Below are 26,981 nucleotides of genomic sequence, written 5' to 3' on the forward strand. Positions count from 1 at the left end.
CTGATTTTCCTCATTCCCTCAGCTATTACTATTTTATATAAAAGAATGTTCTAATATATTTATAGGAATTTTCTTTGTAGTGTCAAAGAATTGAAAACTAAGGGGATACCTATCATTTGGGGAATGGTTAATGTTAATATAGTGTTTTAAGATTTATAAAATACTTTATTATCTTACTTTATCTTGCAAAAACTCTCAGTAGGTGCTATTCTTCCCATTTTATAGATGAGAAAAATGAGATTGAAAAAAGTAAGAATTTCCCAAAATCTCATATCCAGTAAATGTCTGAAGTAAGATAAAAACTCAGGTGTTCTTGATTATAGGCCTAACACTTGAAAAGGAGCCAACTAAATGTACTTACTCCTATTTATTTAGGTAAAATTGTTCCCTGAATTTAATGTTTTCTCTTTAGAAGTGATTTTTTTTTTCATAAAAAGGTACAATATTCAGAAAATATTCTTAAAACGAGGTCCTTAAAAATATTTATGTCATTATGTCATTACCTTTACTGAAGTATATGAGCTACTTATTCAGGGCTAGGATATCATACCCTTACCTATAGATGCTCTTAAAAGCATTTGGTTTCTTTTGCACCTCTGAACCTTCCAAAGATTTCTTAGGGTTTACTGGCTAGATTTTTTTTCTTAAGGACTTTGCATTAAACCAAAACTAATCTTATTCTCATTGTCTACCTATAGGTGATAGACTAAGTCCCTTTTGGGTTATTGTTTGGGTTCTGATTGATTCAGATTGAATGTAAATAGCAATCATTTATGCTTTGGCTAGAAACCTTGAAAGGTCTTCCTCTTCCCCTCCCATATTTATTTATTTATATATGTCTTGTAACTGCTCTTATTTACAAATAATATGCATGGTTTTATAGCTCTTTGGGCATTTTTGATAGTTACACATATTCCATGTTGGTAAAGATTTTTGATAGTTACACATATTCCATGTTGGAAAGTAAATAGTTTAACTTTGCTGAATCTGCCATGATTTCTCTTTCCTCTTTATTATTTTCATGCTTCTTTTTAGTCTTATATTTGAAATTCAGATTTTCTATTCAGCCCTTGTTTTTTTCATAAGAAATGCTTGAAAGTTGTCAATTTCACTGAATATCCACTATCCCCAAAGTACTCTATTCAATTTTACCAGGTAGGTAGTTCTTGATTATAGTGCTAGATATTTTTTTGTTTTCCAAAATATCATATTCTAAGCCCTCTAATCCTTACATATATAAACTTCTGAACCTTGTGTTATTACAGCTGTGATTCCATGCTATTTAAATTATTTCTTTTGAGCTGTTTGTAATATTTTCTCAGTGATCTGGGAACTCTGGAGTTTAGCTATAATATTCCTGAGGACTTTCATTTTGAGATCTTTGTTTTAGGAGGTGATTAGTGAATTTATTTTGTTCTCTGGTTGTAAAACATCAGGGCATTTTTCCTTGGTTTGGCTTCTTTTTTGATCATGGTTTCAGACAGTGCAATAATTCTTAAATTTTCTCTCCTAGATATCTTTTTAATGAGATATTTAACATTTATATTTTCTTTTCATTCTTTTGATTTTGTTTTATTGTTTTTGATGTTTAATGGAGACATTAGCTTGCACTTATCCGATTCTAATTTTTAAGGTATTCTTTTCTCCACTGAAGTTTTATAGTTTCTTTTCCATTTGAAAAAATCTACTTTTTAAGGCACTCTCTTCATTGAATTTTTCTGCCTGTTTTATCAGTTAGCTTCTTCTGTTTTTAAAGTTGTTATTTTCTTTAGTATTTTTGACAACACATTGGTAAAATATTGACTCTTTTTTCATGATTTTCTTGCGTCATTTTCATTTTTTTTCTCAATGTTTTCTCTGCCTTTCTTACTTCATTTTAAAATCATTTTTCACCCTTCTGTGGCCTAAAGTTAATTCAGATTTTTCTTTGAGGCTTTGGATGTTGAGCTATGTATTTTTTTTTCTTCTGAGTTTGTGTTTTAATCTTCCTTATACCCATAGTAACTTCTATAGTCAAGATTTTTTTTTCTACTGTTTGTTAATTTTCCCAACCTATTTCTTGACTTTTAACTTTATGCTAAAGATATGTTCTGTTTCTGGAGTATAGAAGGCACCACCCAAAATTTTACAGCTGTTTTCAGAAATAATTCTAGGGACCTGTAAGTTTTTGGTTCTTTCAAGGTTGTATGTTCTAGGGAGAAATGTGTTTACTATTATCCAATCACTCACTGTTCTGATCTTTAAGTGATCATAAGAACCTTTTCCACCCTGGATATGTGACCAGCATTTTTGCTCCTCTGTGGCTCTAAGCTCTGATTTGTTAATGTTCTCCTCATCCTAGGACTGAGACCCACTACTGGAACCTAGATTTAAATATGAGTAATTCATTACAGTCTGCAACTAGTGCCACCGAAAAAGATTGATCTCTGTATTCTTTTTCTGACTAATTGTCTGTGGTCTAAGGTTCAGAATTTGTCATTGCTTCCAGTAATTCAATTGCCCCCAAAACTTGCCCTGATTTACTGGGGACTAGTAAAGACTGGTAAGACCTGTACAAGACTGAGCTCCACTTTCACTTGGCACTTTCTTTCTGACGTTCTATATTGTTCTTTTCTGAATTACACAGTTGTAAAATTTGTTTTGAGGCACTATTGATGGATTATTAATTGATTTTTTTAGTTGACCACTGAAGGTTTAATTTACCTTAATACAACATGAATATGCAACATGAGTGATACTGTTATACTTATGTTGCATATTCATGTTGTATTAAGGTAAATTTTCTTTCTTTCCCTAGTTACTTTCTCTAGTTAAACTCTTCTCCGTCTTTCTACATATATTTTTAAAAATTTTTAATAGGTTCTTATTTTTTCCTAATACATGCAAAGAGCATTTTTAACATTTACCTTTGCAAAACCTTGTGCACCAAATTTTTCTCCCTACCTTCCTCTTATCTTTTCCCATAGACAGCAAGCAATCCAATATAGGTTTAACATGTGCAATTCTTTTGAATATATTTCCATATTTGTCATGATTTACAAGAAAAATCAGATCAAAAGGGGAGAAAACAAGAGAAAAAAAAACAGAAACAAATAAATAACCAAAAAAAAACAACTTAAAATACTATACATTGATCCACATTCAATCTCTATAATTCTCTCCCTGGATGTGAATAGCTCTACATCACAAGTCTCTTGGAATTGCCTTGAATCATCTCATTGTTGAAAGGAGCTAACTCCATCACAGTTGATCATCATATAATCTTGTTGTTGCTATGTACAATGTTCACTTCATTTAGCATCAGTTCATGTAAGTCCAGATTTTTCTAAAATCAACTTGCTCATATAGAACTATGCACAAAAAGTTATCAAACTATGCATACCTTTTGATACATCAGTGTTTCTACTGTGCTTATATCCCAAAGAGATCTTAAAGGAGGGAAAGAGACCCACATGTGCAAAAATATTTACAGCAACCCTTTTTGTAGTGGCAAGAAATTGGAAACTATTGGATGCCCATCAGTTGGAGAATGGCTAAATAAGTTATGGTATATGAATTTATGAAATATCATTGTTCTATAAGAAATGATCAGCAGGATGATTTTTGAAAGGCCTAGAGAAACTTAGATGAACTGATGCTAAGTTGTAAAGTACAAGCTAGCTCCCTGGAGGGCTTCAGAGTCAGCCAGAGTCAGGATAAATCAAAATCATTGGTCTTTAGAAAGAGAAATAAAGAAGCAGGCAAACTGTCACGTGGCTTCCTAAAGATGTATCCTAGATTCTGGAGTCTGGAGTCTCCTTTCTCTTTTCTCCTTGTCCTGCCACTAAGTAACTCTGGCCTCTTTCTCCTCACCCTCTAATCCTTGCCTATGATTATCTTAACAACAAACATTCAGCAAGTGAGGAGAGCCATTAATCAAATATATGTTAATAGAGTTATTATCTCACATTGAATGGGTAGCCTTAAATGCTCTCTTTTCTGATTCAGGGTTTCAGCCCTCTACTCTAAGCGAAATGAGCAGAACCAGGTAATCATTATACATGGCAACAACAATATTATGTGATGATCAAATTTGGGATGGATGTGGTTCTTTCCAAAAATGAGATAACTGAGGCCAGTACAATAATCTTGTGATGAAAAGATCTATCTACACCCAGAGAAAGGACTGTGGGTATGGAGTGTGGACTACAACATAGCAGTTTCACTCTTTTTGTTGTTGTTTGCTTGCATTTTGTTTTCTGTCTCACTTTTTTTTCTTTTTGATCTAATTTTTCTTGTGTAGCAAGATAATTGTATAAATATGTATACATATATTGGATTTAACATATATTTTAACATGTTTAGCATAAAAAATAAAATGCAGACATCATTACCTAAAATAAAAATAAAATAAAATCAAACTGCTCATCATTTCTTATAGAACAGTAATATTCCATTACATTCATATAACATAAATTATTCATCCATTCTCCAAGTGATGAGCATCCATTTAATTTCCAATTTCTTGCCACTATAAAAAGGGTTGCTACAAATATTTTTTGTATATGTGGGTCATTTTCCTTTTTTTAATGATCTCTTTGGGATACAGACCCCATAGAGAACACTGCTAGATCAAAGGAGTATACATGGTTTGATAGCCCTTTGGGCATAGTTTCAATTGTTCTTTAGAATAGTTGGAATTCATAACTCCACTAAAAATGCATTAGTGTCTGGGCAGCTAGGTGGTGCAGTGAATGGATAGAGCACCAGCCCTGAAGTGAGGAGGACCTGAGTTCAAATCTGATATTTAGACACTTAGACACTTCCTAGCTTTGTGAAGCTGGGTAAGTCACTTAACCCCAATTGCCTCAGCAAAAAGAAAAAAAAATGCATTAGTATCTCAGTTTCCTCACATTCCCTCCAATATTTATCAGTGTCTTTTCCTATCATCTTAGACAATCTGAAAGGCATAAAGTGATACCTCAGAGTTGTCTTCATTTGCATTTCTCTTATCAAGAGTGATTTAGAGAATTTTCTTCATATGATTAGAAATGGTTTTAATTTCTTTATATGAAAATTGTTTACATATTCTGACCATTTATCAATTGGGGAATGGCTTGCATTTTTATAAATTTGAATAAATTCTCTAAAAAATTTATAAATGAGGCCTTTGTAAAAAATACTGGATGTAAATTTTTTCCCCAGCTTTCTGCTTCTCTTCCAATCTTGGCTACATTGGTTTTATTTCTACAAAACCCTTTTAATTTGATGCAATCAAAATTATCTATTTTATTTTTCTTAGCCAATACCAATGTTGACTACGAGATACTATTTATTGGAGGGCTTTTGGGGAGAGCTCAGGTGAATCCCCATTTTTTCTCTAACATCTTGTCTCTGCATTTCTGGACCAAATATTTTGGAGAATGATTTTGAACTATGTCCAAAAGTTTATTTAACTTCACATAGCCTTTGACTCAGGAATGTCATTAATAACTCTGTATCCCAAAGAGATAAAAGGATAGCGACCCTTACATACATAGAAAAAAACATTTCCTTTTGTAGTGATAAAGTATTGGAAATTAAGGTGATGCTCATTAATTGAGGAATAACTGAATAAATTATGGTAATAATTGTGGTGAAATACAATTGTGGACTGAAAAATGACAAAGTGGATAGTTTCAGAAAAACCTAGGAAGATTTTTGCAAACTGATACAAAGTAAAATGAGCAGAACTTGGAGAACATTATACATAATAACAGCAATATTGTAATAACAATCAACTGTAAAAGATTTAGCCATTCTCATCAGTATAATAATTCTTTTCAGTTCTAAAGGACACATGATGAAAAATTCTGTTCTCTTCCAGAGAGAGAACTGTTGAACTCTGAGAGCTAATTGAAGTACATTTTTCCATTTAAAATTTTTTTCTTCCTTTATTTTAGCAACATGACTAATAAGGAAATATATTTTGCATGATTTCATATATTTAATGGATATCATATTTCTTGCCTTTTCAGTGTGTTGGGGCAGAGGGGATGAAGAGAAAAAATCTGGAACTGAAAATAGAAATAAATAACTAAATGAGGGAATACATGCTCAGATCTTCATCATGCAAGAAGTATCAGGATCACTGACTGCATCCTTGCCACTGTGATAGTAAATGGAGAATTCTTAGAGAGATATTGATTTAGATATTCTGATATTTATTTAGAGAAATATTGGTTCAAATCTTGTTTTTGTCACATACTTGCTGTGTTACCTTTGGTATAACATATAACACTTGAACTTAAGTTGCCAAGGCAATCATGTAAAACTCTAAAGTGCAGAGAAGTTAATGACTTGCAGTTACTTAAGATGTTTCCTTATTTGGGAATTCTCAATACCTATGAAATCACAAATTCTGTCCCTAATTTTTTTTTTTGAGAAAACCTTTTAAATGAGAAAGTACTTCAGATTTCCACATGACAGCTTCACTGGAAAGAATGCTGTATATCAAGTTAGAAGACTGGAGTTTCAGGGTAGACATTGACTTCATAAGTGACTTTATGTAATCAATTTAGCCTAAATGTCCCCATATATAAAATAAGAGGTTAGTCTAAGTGAACTAAAGTATTGCAGTGCTATCAAAATTGCCTTTTTAAGTAATCTTTATTTATTTATTTTTTTGTATTATGTCTCCCAGCACCAGACAAATCATTATAATCAATTACCTCCACAAGCTCCACAAGATTCCATGATATTCTTCTCCACTATTTAATCCTGCCAATGGGTGGGGGAAAAAGGCCAGCTGCAACTGCTGTCACAAAAAGGAGTCATAGAATTTTTTTTTTCCTTTCTCAACTCTCCATTGTTAATCATCTGCTATATTTCTACCAGAGTTATGATACCCCACTTTCAGCTGGATGTTGACTGCCAAATCTCTATCTCTGCTAAAGATGTTCCAGAATTTCACTTTAATTTTTAATCCCTAAGTATGAACCAAATACTCTTCATTTACTTTCCAAGATTCTCTGGACCTTGTGATCTGCCCTACTTTCCTTAATTAAATTCTATCTGGTCTGTCCTTCTGACATGAATTGAACATTAATTTGAACCTTCTTCATATCTTTTTTCCCACAATTGAACTGTGAGTTTTTTGAGAATTAGGATTATCTCAATTTTCTATTTTTATTTTTATTTCATACTTTTAATATGTTTAACACATAATAAATATTTAATAAATGTTTCTCCATTCCATTCCATTAGAAAATAAGTGAGAAAAAAATGAAAAAAGTTTTTAGGGCTAAGTAACTAAAAACAAAATGATACTTAATTTTCAACATGCTTATATTCACTGATGGGCTCCTCCCTCTTTGATTATTCATCTGTACTTAAGAATCATAACAAAGAGATCACTAAACTATTATAAATTTATTTATTAGTGGTTATGCTAGGAGTCAGTACAGACCTGACAAGTATATCCACAATTTATTTAATCAAGAATGGGAATGTAACTTTTTCACTCAAGTGCTTTTCAGAAACTATATGGCTATTATAGGTTAGAATAGCAATAGTTTTTGACCTGACATTGCCACATTCCTGTGTCAGAATGAAAGTGTCTCAGAGTTGGAAAGATTTCAGAAAGCATGCAGTCCAACCTGGACCTGAACAATATTGTCAAGTGTTCACTATCTCAAGTCATTCGTTTTAATATGCTTAGAATATAAAGTCAAAACTTTAAGAACTTTTCAGTTTTGACTTGTAAATATTGATTTCCCAAGTCACCCTAGTAAATTCACTAAGTTCAAGGGCATGTTTATACTTTTGAGTCTCTTTGATTGTTTGATTAAATGAAGAAATTCAGGGATGAGTAAGCAAAGACTCTTGAAAGCTATGTGGTACATGAAATCCAAAATTGTCTTCCATTTTGCCAAAATAAGTGTAATAACCTTTAAATTTTGACTCAATTCATTAATGTATAAATGGTCTACAATAAATTACTAGCCTTGAATGCACATAATGTTCAGGTCTAGAGTAGTTATTAATATGATAATTTTTCAATACGTCTTCTTGTCTCCCCTCTTCCCTCTTACTCACATTATTCCAAAATCTTTTTTGTCCTTATTCATAGATGTGATTACCTAATTTTTCTTCTCAAAAATCTTCATTTGCTTCTTATTATTTAACAAATAAAGATAAAAAATTCTGTTGTATCATTCAGATTCCTCTACTGCTAGCCTTATACATACCTTCTAGACTCAGTCAAAATAAACTATTCTTTGTACTCCAAATACGCTTCCTACCTCCACATTTTTCTACCTCCACACCTTTAATCATGCTATCACTCATTTAAATGCCAATGAACATACCACCTTATTTATGATAACAAGCCTGATAGTAATAGCCTTCATTCCAGAAGAATATTTAGATTCCAGAAGAATATTTAGATCTTTGTTTAATAATTCTCAAATGTAATTTTATCAATTATTATATGACATCTCTGTATTAATATTTTCCCACTGGTCACATTTTTCACTTAAAAGTGGTTTATTGAATTGAATTATAATATGACTCTTTGGGAACAAGGAAGAGAGAAAGAAAAAGGGGAGAAATAAAAAAGGAGTTTACAATTGTTATCATTTTTATAATTGGGATATGTCTCTATGCGTTGGGGATGTAGTAATATAATTTGCTTTGGAAATGCTTGATGACATATTTCCTTGACCCCAAATTCTACTTACAGAGTGAACAAGTCAGCCTACCTAAAGTAACAAAATGTCCTAAAGGAGAAATAAAAGATAGAATACAATTGTGAAATTCAAGTTAAACCACAATTACCATCTCAGTCACTCATATATCTCTGAATGCTGAGTACAGGAATGTAGTAATAGAAGTATCCCACTTCTTAGACTATTGGCTCTACTACTGCCTCCTCAGCTATTACAGAGGGAAACAACCCTTATAGAGGAGAGGTCCAAAATCACCCTGGATAACACTAATACTATCTAGTAACCAATTGCTGCAAAGAAGCTAAGAACCTGAGAACAGTAACTCTCCCCTAACCCTAACACCACAAGCTTCTTCAAATCTAGCCCTTACAGCCATCATATTCTTTGACATTTTTGGTTATGCCTTGCTCCTTTACATTCTTTTGGCTTTTGTGACACTTCTCCTTCTTGATTTCCTTCTTACATTACCTCTTCTATCCCTTGCAGGATTATTTTTATTTCCTATCTCATAAAGAAAAATTGTTCCTTAGGGTGATATCCTTTGTCTTTTATACTTAAAAAAAAAAAAAAAAAAACTTCTCTCCCTTAGATATTTTATATGGGAATAACTTCCAAATCTATGTATTTAGTATTTATCTGTCAGTAAAATTCTAATACTTTTGTTCTAATTTCCTGCTACCTGTCCATCAGAATTACAAATTCAATATATCCAAAATAGACCAAATAATCTTCCCCATTTAAGCTACCCATATATCTAATTTGGCTATTTTGGTAACTGGACCTATTGAAAGGTATGTGGACTCTTTTATGCATTTTTCCAAGTCCTCCTGATCATCAAACAATGTTAGGGGAGGATCAGATGGGGAAGGAGACACTGGACAAGATTCACATTCTTTGTCACATGCCTCTACCCGCAAATTGCTATGTTTTTTTCCTACTCTAGAAAGGAATTGAGATTCAAGGGTTCAGCCTCTTTTGCTGAGGTAGACCTATCTTGGTTGTCTTAAAGTTACCTATAAAAGATGTCACTAGCTTGCAGCCATTTCCAATCTTTAGTGATTAGCCCATCAATGTGTTTGCTATCTTGACCTACTCATAACAAAACTATTTTAATTCTCTTTGTTTGACTTTGCCTCATTAATTTGGGTGAAAGTCCAAATAAAGCATTTTCCTTTCAATAGTCCCACTATGATAACAGTCAACAAGTTTCATAATTCTTGAATTATTTTCCATTATTTCTTAACTCATCCCCCCAACTCCCTCATTGTATAATAAGTTGCCTATTCTTTTAAATATCATCCACACATCTCTCACCTTCTATTTTGTGTGTGTGTGAAATATAAGTTCTCTTTATTTAAAATCACTTCCTTCTTTAATTCCTTCTCTAAATAAGTGACAAAATTATCTTCCTAAAGCCCAGGTGTGACCATTTTATTTCCTTACTGGAGAAGATTTGTTGACTTCCTTGTCTTTCACAATCTGATTGCAACTAAGCTAGTCCTATTTCATATTATTCTCTTCCACCCATTGTATGTTCTAAACAAATTAAGCTACTTATTATTTTCTGCTTTTGCCCCCATCCTACATTACATTTCCTACCTCTATGAATTTTCACAAGTTGTTTTTAATTCCTGGAATGTCCTCTTCTCATTGTCCTTATTTATTTTTTTTTTTAAAGCATAATTTAGGTACTACTTCCTCAATTCAGCCTACTTTATTTCTATTCAGCTTTTAATGTCACATTTTCTTCCCCCCATTTGAGTATTTATTTTATTCTATTTCTATCCTCTCTTAAAATAGATTTGAGGTCAGGGACACTAGTTTTTTTATGCTTTTTATCATTAGTGCATAGCTTAGTTTTGTTTTGTATGGATTTGTTTACACAATAGACACTTAAATGTTTGTTGAATTATTTAATTGAATTGTCAAACTAAAAATGTGATATAGCTGAGTTATGAACTGTGGAACATATACCCCACTTCCAAATGTCATCATATGAATGATTTCTAAAATTGTTAATATTTTATTTAAACATTTGAATGTCTTGGCTTCTATATTTACCTAAATGTTGAAATTATCTGAGAGGGCATTAGAATGGATATTGCTAATGGTAAACATGAATTGAAAGCAAGAAATAGCAATGTATTTCCCTTATTTTGATATAAGCTACCAAAAGTCATTGCTAACATTGTAAAATGTGTTTTTCATTGTATTTTTTTTTTTTTTTTTTGCATAGTACTGGCAAAATAAATATATAGAAACAACTGAACCAAGTTGGAAAAAAATAGATCCTGTTTTCTGCTGAACTTTGGGGGAGGTTGTGGGAAGTTGCATTACCTTTTACAAACAAAAATGTGTTAATCATTTTTCATGTCCCTCTGCAGTACTGCAAAATAACTGTGAAATACTGCTTAACAGCTCTTTCTTGACAAACTTTCTCCACAATACACCAGATTTGAAAAATGCAGATAAGCAGCCAAACTGTTGGGTATTTATCCAAAAGAGACTTCCAGTGTTTTAGAGGCTTACTAATTACATGATGATAGCATCAGAATCATCCCATTGCTGTTCTATCTTAAGGGACTGTGTGAATAGAAGTCTCTTTTGCAATGCATTAATCAAACTGATTGTATTATCATCATGTTGGAACACAGAATCTATAGACTAATTGGAATATCAGCAGAACACAGCCACTGTTTTTCCACTGGATGGATTTCATAAACTAGTACTGTTATTATTCTTTTAACAAATATGAATATAGTATCAGTAAAAGGGGTTAACTCTGTATAAGATTTTGATCACACTTATGTAGGTAACATTTTACTGCCAGAAAACTTAGTTTGAAGTACTCTAGCACTCTCTTTGTCTTCCCTTCCATTACCATGTAGGGTCATTTGATCTAAGAAGTGCCTCTCCCTATAATTTTCAACTCTACATAGGTACCAGTTGATTCTGCTTCCTCAATTTTGATATTTCCAAAGCCTTATGAGATGGAGAACTAAATTTTCAGCCTAACAAACATTCCATTATCATAATAAAATTTTGTAATATTTTATTAAAATAATGTATTTATAATATTTCTAAAACCAAATATAAGAATTTGAAAACAAACTTACAGCTTAATCTTTTACTTACTTGAAAATAAATATCTAGAGAATTATAAAGTACTGGAAAATTTTGTTTCAGATAAGCTCTTCTTCCTGCAAACTACCTACTATACTCCTGTCATTTATCTCCACACTTCTTTTTTACATTGTGTCAAATCATTAAATTCACAAGAGTAAATGTTAAATCAGGATAAATACAAGAAAGAGTACTTTGATAATAAGTGATCAATTTTTTTTTATTGATTAAAAAAGATAGCAGTCCTCCTTATGCATTGAATATCCTTTTAAAGGTATGACATAGTAGTGTTTTTTTTTTCCTTTAATTATTATTATTTCTGAAGCCCATCTTCTTCTGTTTCACTCCCCAAGGTAAATTGCCCAATTTAATTATTGTGTTTCTTTTTACTGTTAGCAATTAGAAGTATCTCCCTCCCTTTCCTCACTTTCTCTTGGGTCCTTTAAAAATGCTTGATAAAAAGCCATTCTCCAATTGATAAATGGTCAAAGGATATGAACAGACAATTCTCAGATGAAGAAACTGAAACTATTTCTAGCCATATGAAAAGATGCTCTGAGTCATTATTAATCAGTGACATACAATATACAAATTAAGACAACTCTGAGATACCACTACACACCTGTCAGATTGGCTAGAATTACAGGGAAAGATAATGTACAATGTTGGAGGGGATGTGGGAAAACAGGGGACACTGATACATTGTTGGTGGAATTGTGAATGTATCCAGCCATTCTGGAGAGCAATTTGGAACTATGCTCAAAGAGTTATTAAACTGGGTATACCCTTTGATCTGGCAGAGTTACTACTGGGCTTACATCTCAAAGAGAATTTAAAGAAGGGAAAGGGACCTGTATGTGCAAGAATGTTTGTGGCAGCTCTCTTTGTGGTGGCCAGAAACTGGAAACTGAGTGGATGCCCATCAATTGGAGACTGGCTGCATAAATTGTGGTATGTGAATATTATGGAATATTATTGTTCTGTAAGAAATGACCAACAGGATGATCTCAGAAAGGCCTGGAGAGACTTACATGAACTGATGCTGAGTGAAATGAGCAGGACCAGGAGATCATTATATACTTCAACAACAATACTATATGATTAATGCTGATGGATGAGGCCTTCTCCAACAATGAAATGAACCAGATCAGTTCCAATAGAGCAGTAATGAACTGAACCAGCTACACTCAGAGAAAGAACTATGGGAGATGACTATGAACCACTACATAGAATTCCCAATCCCTCTATTCTTGTCCGCCTGAATTTTTGATTTCCTTCTCAGGCTAATTGTACACTATTTCAAAGTCTGATTTTTTTTTTTTTTTTTTTTACAGCAAAATAACTATTTGGACATGTATTGTATTTAATTTATACTTTAACATATTTAACATGTATTGGTCAACCTGCCATCTGAGGGAGGGGGTAGGTGGAAGGAGGGGAAAATTGGAATAAAAGGTTTGGCAATTGTCAATGCTGTAAAATTACCCATGCATATATCTAATACATAAAAAGCCATAATAAAAAAAATAAAAAATAGAAAAAAATGCTTGATAAAAATATTTATTGAACTTCTGTAAGGCATTATTTTTTTAAAATAACACAGTGATTACCTTCAAAGAACTGAAAATCTAACTGTGCCTACACAATTGCAAAACACTTTTTATGCAAAGATGGAGGTAAATAATTGGAAAAAATAACTATCATGGTCATGCTGAGCTAATATAATAAATGACAATATTACCTAAACTAATTAACTTATTCAAAATCATTCCTATCAAACTGTCTAAAGATTTCTTTACAGAACTAGAAAAAATAATAACAAAATATAACTAGAGGTGCTAAAAATCAAAAGTATTAAAGGAATTGATTTTAAAAAATGGGGAATCGATTTCTTAGGAAATCTCAAGCTATATGACAAAACAACAATTACCAAAACTGGTAAAGAAATAGATATGTTGATTAGTGGAACAAATATTGTTTGTGTGTCTATCTGTATGTGTGTTTACATAAGTAAGCATAATAGCCTCGTTTTTAATAAGTCCAAAGATCCCATGTATGGAAATCAAATAGCAAAAAATCTTGCTATTTGACAAAAAGTGTTGAGAAAACTGAAAAACATTCTGACAGAAGCTAGATAATTAATACCATCTCATACTGTATATTAAGATAGGTTACAAACAGGCTTATAATTTAGATATAAATAGAGCTATCCCAAACAAATCTTATAGGTGAGGAACATATTTGTCAGAACTATGACCAAAAGAAGAGTGGGTGACCAAACCAAAGTTGGAGAGAATCACAGAAGATACTATGAACAATTTTGATTATGTAAAATTTAAAAGGTTATTGTACAAACAAAAGCTTATACAGCTAAAATTAGAAAAGGTAGGCATATAGGAAAACTGCATCATTTCCCTGAAAATTTTTAGATTTTTTTCAAGTCATATAAAATTATTTTTAAGGTATGTAGAGGGATAATTCATATTTATGAGAATAAGGGACATTATCCATTTAATAATTGATTAAAATATAAGAATAGGACACTTTTAAAGGAATAAATATAAACTATTAGTAGCACTAAAATGCTTTAATTCAGTGGCATTAAACTCAAAGTGAAATAGTCATAATATTGTTATGTATGTTTTATCTTTTTTTTTTTTTTTTTTTTTTTTTTTTTTTTTTTTGCTAAATTTCCATTAGTTATTTTTTAAAACTTGTTTGTGTTGCTCTCAAAGATAGAGTGCATAAGACTCATAGGCAGATCTGGGTCCTAAGTGCTTAGTATCTCTGATCTAAATCACTAATAATTAGAGAAATACAAATTGACACAATTCTGGCAATTATACTTCATACCATTGGATTGGCAAATTTCACATACAAAAAAAAAAAAAAAAAGGAAAATGGCAAATACTTGATGGGTTTGGGCTAAATGCATACATTAAAGTCCTATTACTAGAGCTGTGAACTAATTCAGCAATTCTGGAATGCAATTTGGGAACCACACCTAAGCACTTAGTAACCTATGCACACTCCTTCACCTAGCTATACTGTTATTAAGCCTATGTCTCAAAGAGATCAAAGGAAGAATAAAAGTAGCCATATGTGGAAAAAATGCTTATAATATCTCTTTTGTGATGGTAAAATATAAATTATGTGTTGGAATATTATATACACACATAGTAACATATATATGTATATACAAACACAAAAGTTGTTGTTTGTCCTTCATTCTCAAAGAAGACCATGATATCAGAAAGTTAGTGCAAGTAATTTGGATTTAAGCAAGGGAGGATTGTGCAAGGTCACTTGCCTCACTTTCCTGTCCAGAGCCTTCTGGATCTAACAGACAGATGTAGATGAAGATAACTGGAGATAGTCCTGGATGAATTGGAAGAAATTGGCCTTTTTAGGCTAATGGCTTCAAAAGGCAGCCACCCATTCAGTGATTAAGAAATTATTCATAGATGTATGGACATGGACATCGAAGGAATTTGTTTTGCCTGATTATATGATTTTAAGAAGTTGTTTTTTTTTTTTTTTTTTTTTAAAGCTTTCTCAGTGGTTGAGGGGAAGAGAAAATGTGGATCAGAAATTAAAATATAATTTTAAAAATTCTATTTGTGTCAAGTGGGGTTAAGGTTGTTTGTAAAATGTGATCACAAATGTTATTAATTTAAATAAATAAGCAAAGATTCTTAATTTATACTTAAAAATTAAAACAAAATTGATATAATCTAGCTTCAAATAATAAAAATGGACCTAAAAGACAACACTAATGACCCTACATTTCTCCAAACACAATCCATCTCAGACTTTAGAAGCTTTTAAAAATTTGTTCATTTACAAAAATATTTTTAATTTATGGAATGAAATAAACATTTCCACAACATAGCATAATTAAAAAAAAAAGATGATTACACATGAAACTACAATGCTACTATGTAGATTTTCCTTTTAAATATATAATTTGTTGTTCCTTTGAACTATACAACAAAGTTATCATGCAAATTTTTCCCCTTTCTTCCCCCATCCTAGAGATGACCACAATTAAACACAAATAAGCACATGTATGTATATACACATAGATATATACTTATACAGAGAGAAAAGAAGAGAAAGAAAAAGAGACAGAGACAGAGAGATTGTCTTATATATAATTATTTTTCAGTTCTTTCTCTAGATGCAGATAGAGTCCATCTCTTATGTCTTTTATAGTTAATTTGGGTTTTTATAATAATCAAAATATTCACTCAAAATTGCAGTATTGCTATTATTGTATGCAATGTTCTCTTGGTTCTATTTATTTCACTGTTTACCATTTGGTGTAATTTTTCCCACGTTTTTCTAAGATCATTTAGTTCTACTTCATTTCTTACCTAGTCTTAATCACTGATTAGGTGTTGCTTCAGTAAACTTAGGTTAAAAAAGGCCAAGGTCTTTCACTGATTCCAGAGGCATCTCCAGTTGTCTTGCTCTGTATCTTTCTTTGGACTCAAATGACTCCATAGGGAAAAGTGACACTGGTGATTTTTATTGCCCTCCCTCACTTAAATCCAATTCACCTGTAATTCATATCATCATCTTCTTGATGTCATGGTGTTCTCTGAGAAGGAAGGACAAACAATAATAAGTGGACAATACCCCAAAATTAGTATAATATAAAATAAAATATTTTGGATTATTAAACCAAGTAATGCCACTTTTATTATTAGATAATCCAGTTTATTTTATTGTATAAAACTCATCATACTATTTTTGGAACTAAGAATAACACATATAAGCACTTAAGTTCTTTAGAGAAATACCTCTGGGATAACTTGAAAATCTGAGCCAAGTGTTTAATTGGGTACTTCTTTTTTATAATATCTTACTTAACATTTTGCTTTTTTCCCAATTATACATAAAACAATTTTAACATCCTTTTTTTTATATTTTCAAATTTCTCATTCCATATTCTTTTCCTCTCTCTCCTTCCTCTTCACCCCTATTGACAAGGCAAGCACTTTGATATAGATTATATATATGTAGTCATGCAAACACATTTTCAAGTAAGTCATTCTCTGAAAGAAAACATAGGCCCCCCAAAAGAAAGAAAAAATAAAATAAAATAAAAAACAAACTTCATTTTGTTTTCAGACTATACCAATTCTTTCTCTGCAGATAGAAAGCACCTTTCATCATATATCCTAACAAACTATCTTAGATTATTGTATTGATGAGAATATCTAAGTTATTTATAGTAGATCATCATACAATATTGCTTTTCCTATGTAGTATTCTTCTGGTTCTGCTCATTTTACTTTGTATCAGTTAATGTGTTTTCATGTTTTTTCTCAGAGCATCCTGCTCATTTATTGAAGCATAATAAGTTCCACATAATTATTTACAACAAGCTATTCCTTGATTGATGGACATTTCCTTAATTTCCAATTCTTTGCTACCACTAGAAGAGTTAATATTTTTCTATGCAAGTCTTTTTTCTTTCCTTTTTCAATTCTCTTTGGGACATAGAGATATTAATGATAAAGATATATATATATATATATATATATATATATATTTGTTTGTTTGTTTGTTTGTGTGTGTGTGTGTGTGTGTATACAAGCTTCATAGACAGTGGGATTAGTTTCAAATTGCTCTACATAATGGTTATTCAGTTTACAATTTTACTAACAGTTTTTTAATGTTTTAATTTTTTATATTCTCTTCAAAATTTGCCATTTTATTTTTCTGTCATATTAGGTGTGAAGTAGTAGCTTAGAGTTGTTTTATTTTACATTTCTCTCATCAATAGAAATTTAGAGTATTTTTTTTCATATGACTATAGATGGCTTGATAGATGGCCTAAAAACTGCCTATTAATATCCTTTGACCAATTATCAATTGAGGAATGACTGATATTTCCATAATTTGTCTCAATTTTCTATATTTTTGAGAAATGAATTCTTTATCAGAGAAATTTAGTATTTTTACACATTAAAGATAATTTTTTTTGTATTTTTCCTTTTATCCTATTTTCTATTTATTCTACTTTCTCTGTGTTACCCTGCCCATTCACAAAAATATTTTACTTTTATCTCTCCTAAACTGCCCTCACTTCTCTCTGCTCCTCTACATCTTTACCTTCTCTTATCTACTTTCCCTCCTAATTTCCTGTATGGTAAGATAGATTTCTACACTCAAATGAGTGTGTATATTATTCCCTCTTTGAGTCAACTCCAATGGGAGTAATGTTCATAAGCAACCCTCCCTGCCTCCTCCATCTTCCCCTCCAATATAAAATTCCTTTCAAGACTTTTTTGTCAGTTAATTTATGCTATTTTACCTCCCCTTTTCCCTTTCCTCCAGTGAATTCTTTTTTCTCATTCCTTAATTTTATTTTAATTATACCATCACATTCAACTAATTCTTTGTATGTATATTCCTTCTAACTGTCCTAATAATAAGTACATTTTTAGTAATTACAAATATTATTTTCCCATATAGTACTCTAAACAGTTTAATCAAATTCCTTATAATTTCTCTTTCTTTACCTTTTTATGAGTCTCTTGAGCCATATTAGAAAGTCAAATTTTCTATTCAGCTGTAGTCTTTTCATCAGGAATATTTTAAATTTCTTTTTTTTTTTTGTTCGAATGTACATTTTCTCCCTAAAGGATTATACTCAGTTTTGCTCAGTAGGTGATTCTTGGTTTATTCTATCTATTTTGGAATCTGCAATGTCATATTTCTTTTCAAGTCTTCCTATCTTTTAACATAGAAGTTACTCAATCTTATGTTATCTTACTGTGACTTCATAGAATGTAAGTTACTTTCCATTAATAATAATAAGAAAAGGTCATTGCAGAAATGTCTGTCATATTCCATTTTGCATTATTTGCTATTGTTTTTTCAATTTCATCTATCATTTCTCTCAGGTTTATAAATTTTACCGTGGTATTAAAAAAAAAAAACAAAAAAAAAACAGTTGTCCACTGTTTACATTAGGAACAGTGGGTTGGTTATTGCATATAATATTCGATCAGTCTTGCTATTTTTTTTCTGAAAATTAATCCATACTCTAAAACAAAGTTTCTTAAATTGTGGGTCACAACCCCATATAGGGAATAACTCAATGTGGCGGGGCTCATGAAAATTTTGGTAACAGCAAAAGGTTTCTGAGTGCAACAACCAAAAATTAATTCAAAATCAAATGAGTAATGAATCTGAGGTGTTTTTGGAATTTACAACCCATGTTTAATCATGCAATTTCACTGCAGAATAAGCACATTTTACACTGAGCATGCATGGATACTGCCAGAAATCTATTGGTTCAGGTTCAGGATGGAGTCATGTAAAATTTTTTAAGCCAAAAGAGGTCATGAGTGGAAACAGTTTATGAAGATTAACTCCTATCAGTGAGATAAAGACCCTTTGGTGTCTTTCATAGCCAAGTTTTGTTTTGGTTAAATTTGCCTTATGAACTAACTACTTAAAAATAGTTTGCTCCCAATTTCTTTAGATTTGCTTATTTTAGTGCTTGTTTGTTGTTTGTTGTTCTTTTCATTGTTTTTAATAGTTGAAAATCATCTAAATTAGCTCAGATTGAGCTATGTTAATGGATACAGTGCTAGACCTAGATTCGATAAATAGGATGTCAGACATTTACTAAACTATATGACTTTAGTCAAGTCACTTAATCCTGTTTGCTAATTTTCCTCACCTATAAAATTATTTGGAGAGGGAAACATCAAAACATTCCCTTTATCTTTGTTAAGAAAATGCCTAATAGAGTCATAAAAAGTTTGGCCTGACTAAAAACAACTGAACAATAACAATGATAAAAAACTTCTTATCCTTCTTTTTTTTTTTTTTTTTTCCCCAATTTGACCTAAACCTATCAATGAATTGATTGCACACAGAAAGCTAGTTGTAAAAGTACTGGGAAGTCAATAATTAGTTTTTTGTTTTGTTTTGTTTTTTTAACTCAGTTTCATTTCTAATAGTCTTTCTACTATGTTGACATGGGCATGAGGCTTCTAAATAGTCTTCAAAGTAGGATATATTATTTTTTTACTCCTAAATCATATTTCTTTTTTCTTTTTCTTAACAATAGCTTTTTATTTTCAAAATCAATGCAAAGATAGTTTTCAATATTCACCTTTGTAAAATCTTGTGTTCCAAAATTTTCTCCCTCTCTTTCTTCCACCCCCCTTCCTTACAAAACAAAACAAGTAACTTGTTAAAAATGTGGAATTCTTCTAGACATGCCAAATCCTATTTCTAATGCATTTTTCCAACTATAATCCTATAATCCTCCCAATTTCTTCCTTTCTTTCCTCCTTTTTTTTTTTTTTTTTTTTTTGGTCTTCAGTGGAAAAAAGAGGAGAAAGACATGTATTCATATTGTGGCTACTGAAAATTATGGAAAAAAAATACAGTACACACATAGATGTGGTGGGTAATTCAAGCCAACCAATAATCAGAATAATTGAACCAAAGCAAAAGTTCTAGACATCAAAGAGTTGTCTTTTTAGATTTTATTTTTATATCAGTCAGCATGATAGCTAATGCTGAGAAGCCTGGACAGACTTTTATATCCTTTAATATCCTACAGGTAGCAGTATAGTACTCAGCTTTTCTAAAAGATCAAGACACTTTCTTCTTTGATTCCAAATTTCTTTACTATGTACGCCTCAATTCTAACCAATCCAACCCATTCTCCACACAACTGCATAAGTGACTAGTCTTAAGCAGAGATCTGATCATTCCTTTTCAATAAACTCTGCTGGCTCTCTTTTGTCTTTATGTTAAAATTATTTTTTGTTGGATTTTTAAAGGTTTTCAGAAATTTACCAATCTAATCTCATTCTTAGGCTTCTGCCTTCTTCCTACACTCCACTCTCTGGTCTTACAAAAATGGCCTTCTTGCTGTTTCTGATACACAGAACACTTACTCCTGTCTCCTTAACTTTGTGCTGATCTTCTTCCATGCTTGGAATGTACTCTTTTGTTACCTCTGTCTCAGAGAATTATTATTATTTTTATATTGAAAGGCAATAGGAATTAAGTGACTTGCTGGAGATCACACAGCCTACAAGTATTAAGTGCCTGAAGCCAGGTTTGAACTCATGTCCTCCTGACTCCATTGTTTTTGCTTTGTCCACTGCACCATAATTGCCCTAGCTCATAGAATTCTTGATTTCTTCTAAGACAGCTTAAATATTATTCTGTATATAAATTTTTCTTAAATTATTTACCCTCTACCCACAAGATACTATTCTTAGATTAATAATTATATATGCTACATTTGGCAAAGGGTAATAAGAAATTTCCATGTAGATCACTTGAATGCTGACATGGACCCTCAGAGGGATAAGTGCTAGAGGATGGACATTTGGAACTGATGGGTCTGTGATAATGTGATAATGACTGTCTTTTTTTTTTTTTTTTTTTTTTTTTTTTTTCCTGTCCTTAGACATTTTCCAAATTTGACATAAGGTAATCTCTAAATTTCTCAGGGTTGTCTGTCCTGAAGGCATTGAATATTGCTTTAAAAAGAACAGTATTCTATGGGAGCCACTATCAATATTTTTGTACTACAACTTAAGTAATACTTGATCAACTATCAAATATCCCAAGCATCGGACAATAAAAGAAAATGAGTGTCATCTGAAGCTATTTGAAACAATGTTAACCTGAGTCTAGCACAATTGTGTCCCTGTTCAAAAAAGGAAGCTAGGGTAGAGGGGTCAGCAGCAGGCAACAGTTTAGAAGGGATCATTGTAGTCCTTTGCTTTCTCTCATTCTTAGAATCTACATTTTGCTACTGATCTAGAGACCTAACCTTAACCTGATAATTACCCTCTCTACTGGAAGTGAGTGGCCCAGATATGAAGGCTAGAAAAGGACCCTCTTCTAGCTTCTGCCCAGAACCCCAACTTTTCATCTTAGTTTTAGGAAACTAAGTCTTGTGGAATTATGACTTAAAAATTTCCTCTTCAAGAATCCTAACCTCTGTCTCTATATTGGTCCCAGAAATTGAAGACCTAAAAAAGAACCCTTTTTTTTATAAAAGTAAATCATTCAGCATCAGAAATGATATGATTTTATTAAATGAATGTAATTTTAAAAGATGCATCATCCAATTTGTCATAATAGCTTTTAAGATCAAAGGTTTTTTCTTCAACTTGCCTTGTAGCTGAACTCTGCTAAATGTGTTGTATCCCTCTTTTATTACACAAGATCCCTTACAGCAATGATTGTCTTACTTTTCTATTTTTGCTTCCAGCACTTAGCAAAGCATTTTTTATTGAGCACTTAATAAACAACTTTTTATTCATTAATTAATTAATTTGTCCATTCTTTTAGGCCAGGAGGTAGTTGTTGTGTTAAGGGATGATATGTGTTGTTGTTGTTCCAGTTATAAACATTAAATCATAGCACTTTGCCACCCATTTCCAGTGCCAGGTGATGCTGGCAATCCAGGTCACTCAATAGGAGACATGGTGGGGATGGGGGTAGGAACATTGTACTGGCTGGACAATAGGATAAATAACTCTCCAAGTAAATGATCTGGGGTTAGGAATAAAAAAATCTGGGGAAGAGGTCTTTTTTTTTAAGAAAATGTAATTGGTGCTCTATCCATTATCCATGAGCACTACTCAGACCTTATTGAAGTAACTTGATTTTTCAATGACTCTCATCATTTGGATGAAAGACAAAATTTGAAAGAAATTCTTTAAATACTGCACTTTTTTCTATCAAAGCAAATGCCTTGTTTATTAACAATGAGAAAAAATAAATGAGTATTTTGTTTTCTCCATATTTTTTAATACCTATGAAAATGGAATCTGTTATTGAAAATGTTTTATATATATATATATATAAAACTTCTCTAATCATTCAGGGGCTCTCCATTTTTTCAAATATCCCTCAATGCTTTTAAAATCGGATCATCTGGACAGAATCAGCTACACCCAGAAAAGGAACACTGGGAAATGAGTGTAAACTGAGAGCATTGGTTTTTGTTTTGTTTTGTTTTGTTTTGTTTCTCCAGATTATTTTTACCTTGCAAATACAATCCTTCCTTTGCAACAACAACAACAACAAAATTCAGTTCTGCACATATATGTTGTAGCTAGGATATACTATAAGATATTTAATATGTATGGGAATGCCTGCCATCTAGGGGAGGGGGTGGAGGGAAGGAGGGGAAAAACTTGGAACAGAAGGGAGTACAAGGGATAATGTTGTAAAAAAAAAAAAACAAAAAAAATTACCTATGCATATGTACTGTCAAAGAAAATGTTATAATTATAAAAATTAATTAAAAAAATAGTTAAAAATAAAAAAAATATTTTCTTAATCATTGTGTTTAGACCAAATTAAAGATGATGAAAGTGAAAAAAAAAAAAGAAATCGGATCATCACTGAAGAGTATTTGGTTTTAGTATAGCTCTCTTCTTCCTGACTTCATTTTTAAAGTACTGTTCCCACTTCTTTACTTATCACATCAGAACCTAAGTTTTTCACATCCAAATCTAGTAGTAAACCTGTTAGAGATGTTGGAAATAGACACTAGAAAAATGGTGGTGCATTTATTCTATTTTCTGTCATTGTAATTCTAGATGACCATGGGATAATTTGGTTTAGCTTGCTTTATAATCATGAAATAATAAGGCCAGAAGATTCTCTATGCTAAAGACACAATCTATATTGATAAATTGATGAGCTTTTTTTTTCCTCCTAAGAATCCTAGCAATCAATCAAAGAGGAAAAGAAATGGTCTGTTCTGTAAACATATATAAGATATACTTGAGAAGAAAGAGTAATGTTCAGTACTTAAATATCAATAAATTTCATTCATCTTTCCAAGAGGAAAATATGGTGTTTTCAATCAACACTGGCTTTCAAAAATATTTCAATTCTAGTATCATGTATTCAACACCTTGGTAGGTATTGAAATGAAGACATTTTAGTGATAGTTCTAGCTGTTAATATCTTTTCCTTTCAGAAAACAAGCTAGACAAAATAAAACTTTGTTAAGTATATGCTATGTTCAATACCTCAGACTCTCTAGAAGTTTTGCATTTTATTATTTGTCTTTTTTTTTTCTCTGTTCATTTAATGTAGGCTTTTCACAATTATCATTGCTTTATTCCCCAACATATTTTTTTCTGTGAAATTTCATTCAATCTACCTCAACTGTCAAATGGTTCCAGACTGACTCTCTGTAGTCTTGGCCTCTCTTTAAAATTCTAAATCTTCATCTCTAAGAATTATAGTATCTTCTATCTGACATCATATTCACTACATCTCAGATTGAAATTTTAATCTTTTCTTTTTAACCAAAATGTTTTCTTAATTTTGATCTCTTAATTACTACTAGTATAATCATCATTCACAAAGATCCTTCTATGTAAAAAATCTTGACTATTCCAGCAGCCTCTTGATTCCCTTACTTTTTATTTATACTTCCAATTTGTCCCAACATATGAAAAGAGAAATAATAGGGTTTTATTTAATATTTGCAACAGAAGATCATATCTTCATATTGACAGATAACATTAAACAAATTATGCTATTATGGCATTCCTCTGCCCCCAAACTTATGGTGACCTTTCACTACTAGTTTGGGGTCCTCACCTGGGGCTGGGAACATCTTAATTTTTTTTTTTTATAACTATATTTGAATATGTTGTTCTCCTATGTACTTTACATATGTAAAAGCATAATCCAGAAAAGGGATCCACTGGAAAGCTAACTAGTCTATGATACATAAAAGATTAAAAATCAATACCCAAGATGATAAGTCTTAAATTCTTCAGCTTGAAATTCAAAGATCTTCACAATTTGATCCTATTCATCCAAACTTTAACTCTTCCTCGTCCTCAGCATAATTACTCAAGTCCAATCAGTTTCCTAAATGTCTTTTATTTGTTTTGTTGTTGAGTCACTTCAGTTGTGTCTGACTTTTTTTGATACCATTTGGGGTTTTCTTAGCAAAAATACTGGAGTGGTTTGACATTTCCTTTTCTGCTTATTTTACAAGTGAAGAAACTCAGGCAAATAGGGTTTAGTTACTTATCCAGAATCTTATAGCTAGTAAGCATCTGAGGTCAAATTTGAACTCAGTTCTTCCTGACTCCAGTGCTTAACTTTATCCTCTATGCTTTCTAACTGCTCATGCCTTCATTTATTCAATTCCCAAATCCATTGTTTATTCAGAATCCCAACTTCCCACCTTAAGACTAACCTCCTTCACATTCCTTTCCTATTTCAGTTCATGTGATCACTTTTCCCAAACTGCTTTCTACTCAAAGAGGTGGACAGTTGTCAACCATGACCACAGGGAAGTGATATCATGATATACAAGTGAATTGAATTTGGATAACAACTGTGCAAGGTCACCAGCCTCACTTTCTCCCCAGAGCTATATGGGTCCAGTGCCAGATATAGATCAGAACTACATGGCTTGTTTCTCCTTCCTTCCTTCCTTCCTTCCTTCCTTCCTTCCTTCCTTCCTTCCTTCCTTCCTTCCTTCCTTCCTTCCTTCCTTCCTTCCTTCCCTTCCTCCCTCCCTCCCTCTCTTCCTTCCTTCCTTCCTTCCTTCCTCCCTCTCTTCCTTCCTCCCTCCCTCCCTCTCTTCCTTCCTTCCTTCCTTCCTTCCTTCCTTCCTTCCTTCCTTCCTTCCTTCCTTCCTTCCTTCCTTCCCTTCCTCCCTCCCTCCCTCTCTTCCTTCCTTCCTTCCTTCCTTCCTCCCTCTCTTCCTTCCTCCCTCCCTCCCTCTCTTCCTTCCTTCCTTCCTTCCTTCCTTCCTTCCTTCCTTCCTTCCTTCCTTCCTTCCTTCCTTCCTTCCTTCCTTCCTTCCTTCCTTCCTTCTTTCCTTCCTTTTCTTTCCTCCCTTTCTCATTTCTCTCCCCCTCAATATCGTAGGGTTTATGCTAGATTTCTTTTTTTTTTTTTTTTTTTTTTAATATTGCTGTAAACCCAAATCATTCTGGCTTTTATTGACTGGACAACAAAAGGTCCCAGACCAAGACCCACATTGTCTTTATATTGTCTCAGTGTCAATGTTTTTGCTTTGCTCTGAAATCCTGAGGGTCTTCCTGTGAAGACCGAGTTAGCACCCTGGATACCTTAGAATCAGCCAGAGTCAGGATAAGCAAAAGTACTAGTCTTTATTCTTGGTCTTTAGGGGTAGGAGTGAATTGGATGGACGCACAATCCCTCGACTTCTCCTCTTCATCTCCTGTCCAGAAGTGACTCTGGCTAGTCTTACTCCACCCCTAGTCCCTCCTACAATTTTCTGTATACACCAATTATTGAGCCAGTGCAGAATAGTGGGAAGGGCCATTTTCCAAGCATATGCTTATAGCGTATTGTCCAATTGGTTGCCCTCTTAATCATATAATACCTAGGTAGCTAAGGGATGCATTGAATAGAGTTCTTGCCTTAAAAACCAGTTCAAATATAGCCTCAAACACTTATTGGCTGTGCAACTCTGGGCAAGTCACTTAACTCTGTGTGCCTCAGTTTCCTCATCTATAAAATGAACTGAAAAAGTAAATAAATTACTCCAAAAATTTTGCCTAACAAATTCCAAAGGAAGAAACTAAGAAACAGAAGAGACTGAATAACATCAACAACAAATCTTTCATTTCATTCATTATTGTTTATGTATTTCATGAATATATGGTCCATCTCCCCAACTAGCTTTAAAGTGGATGGGGGTTTAAAGACCCTATATTCATTATGTTTTTCATTACCCAGCCCAGGATTATAAGGATATACAATTGAATAGCAGTTTGAATGAATGGAGGGATGAATGATTAGTGCACTAATCATGTTCAGATCTATTTTTTTTTTAAGTACTATATTACAGATACTCTATTATAACTTGCAAAGATCATTTCTATTTCAAATCAGAATTTCATTTCTTTGTTAATAGTATTTTTGTTTAATTACATTTTACTGTTTCCTGTAATTTTGAGATTTCACATCAGATGAAATAAAAGGATCTATTAATATAATTAAGAAAAAATTTATAGTTATATTTCATTTATTCTCTGTGACTTATATATCTATTAAAAACATGCATAATTTAAAATAGCTTATAGCTCAGAAAATCATCCTGTATAATTGCCTTAATTAAAATAAAGAAAGCCAATGTGTCTGTGAAAGTCAACA

Source organism: Sminthopsis crassicaudata, chromosome 3, assembly GCF_048593235.1.
Source record: "Sminthopsis crassicaudata isolate SCR6 chromosome 3, ASM4859323v1, whole genome shotgun sequence".
NCBI classification, from domain to species: domain Eukaryota; kingdom Metazoa; phylum Chordata; class Mammalia; order Dasyuromorphia; family Dasyuridae; genus Sminthopsis; species Sminthopsis crassicaudata.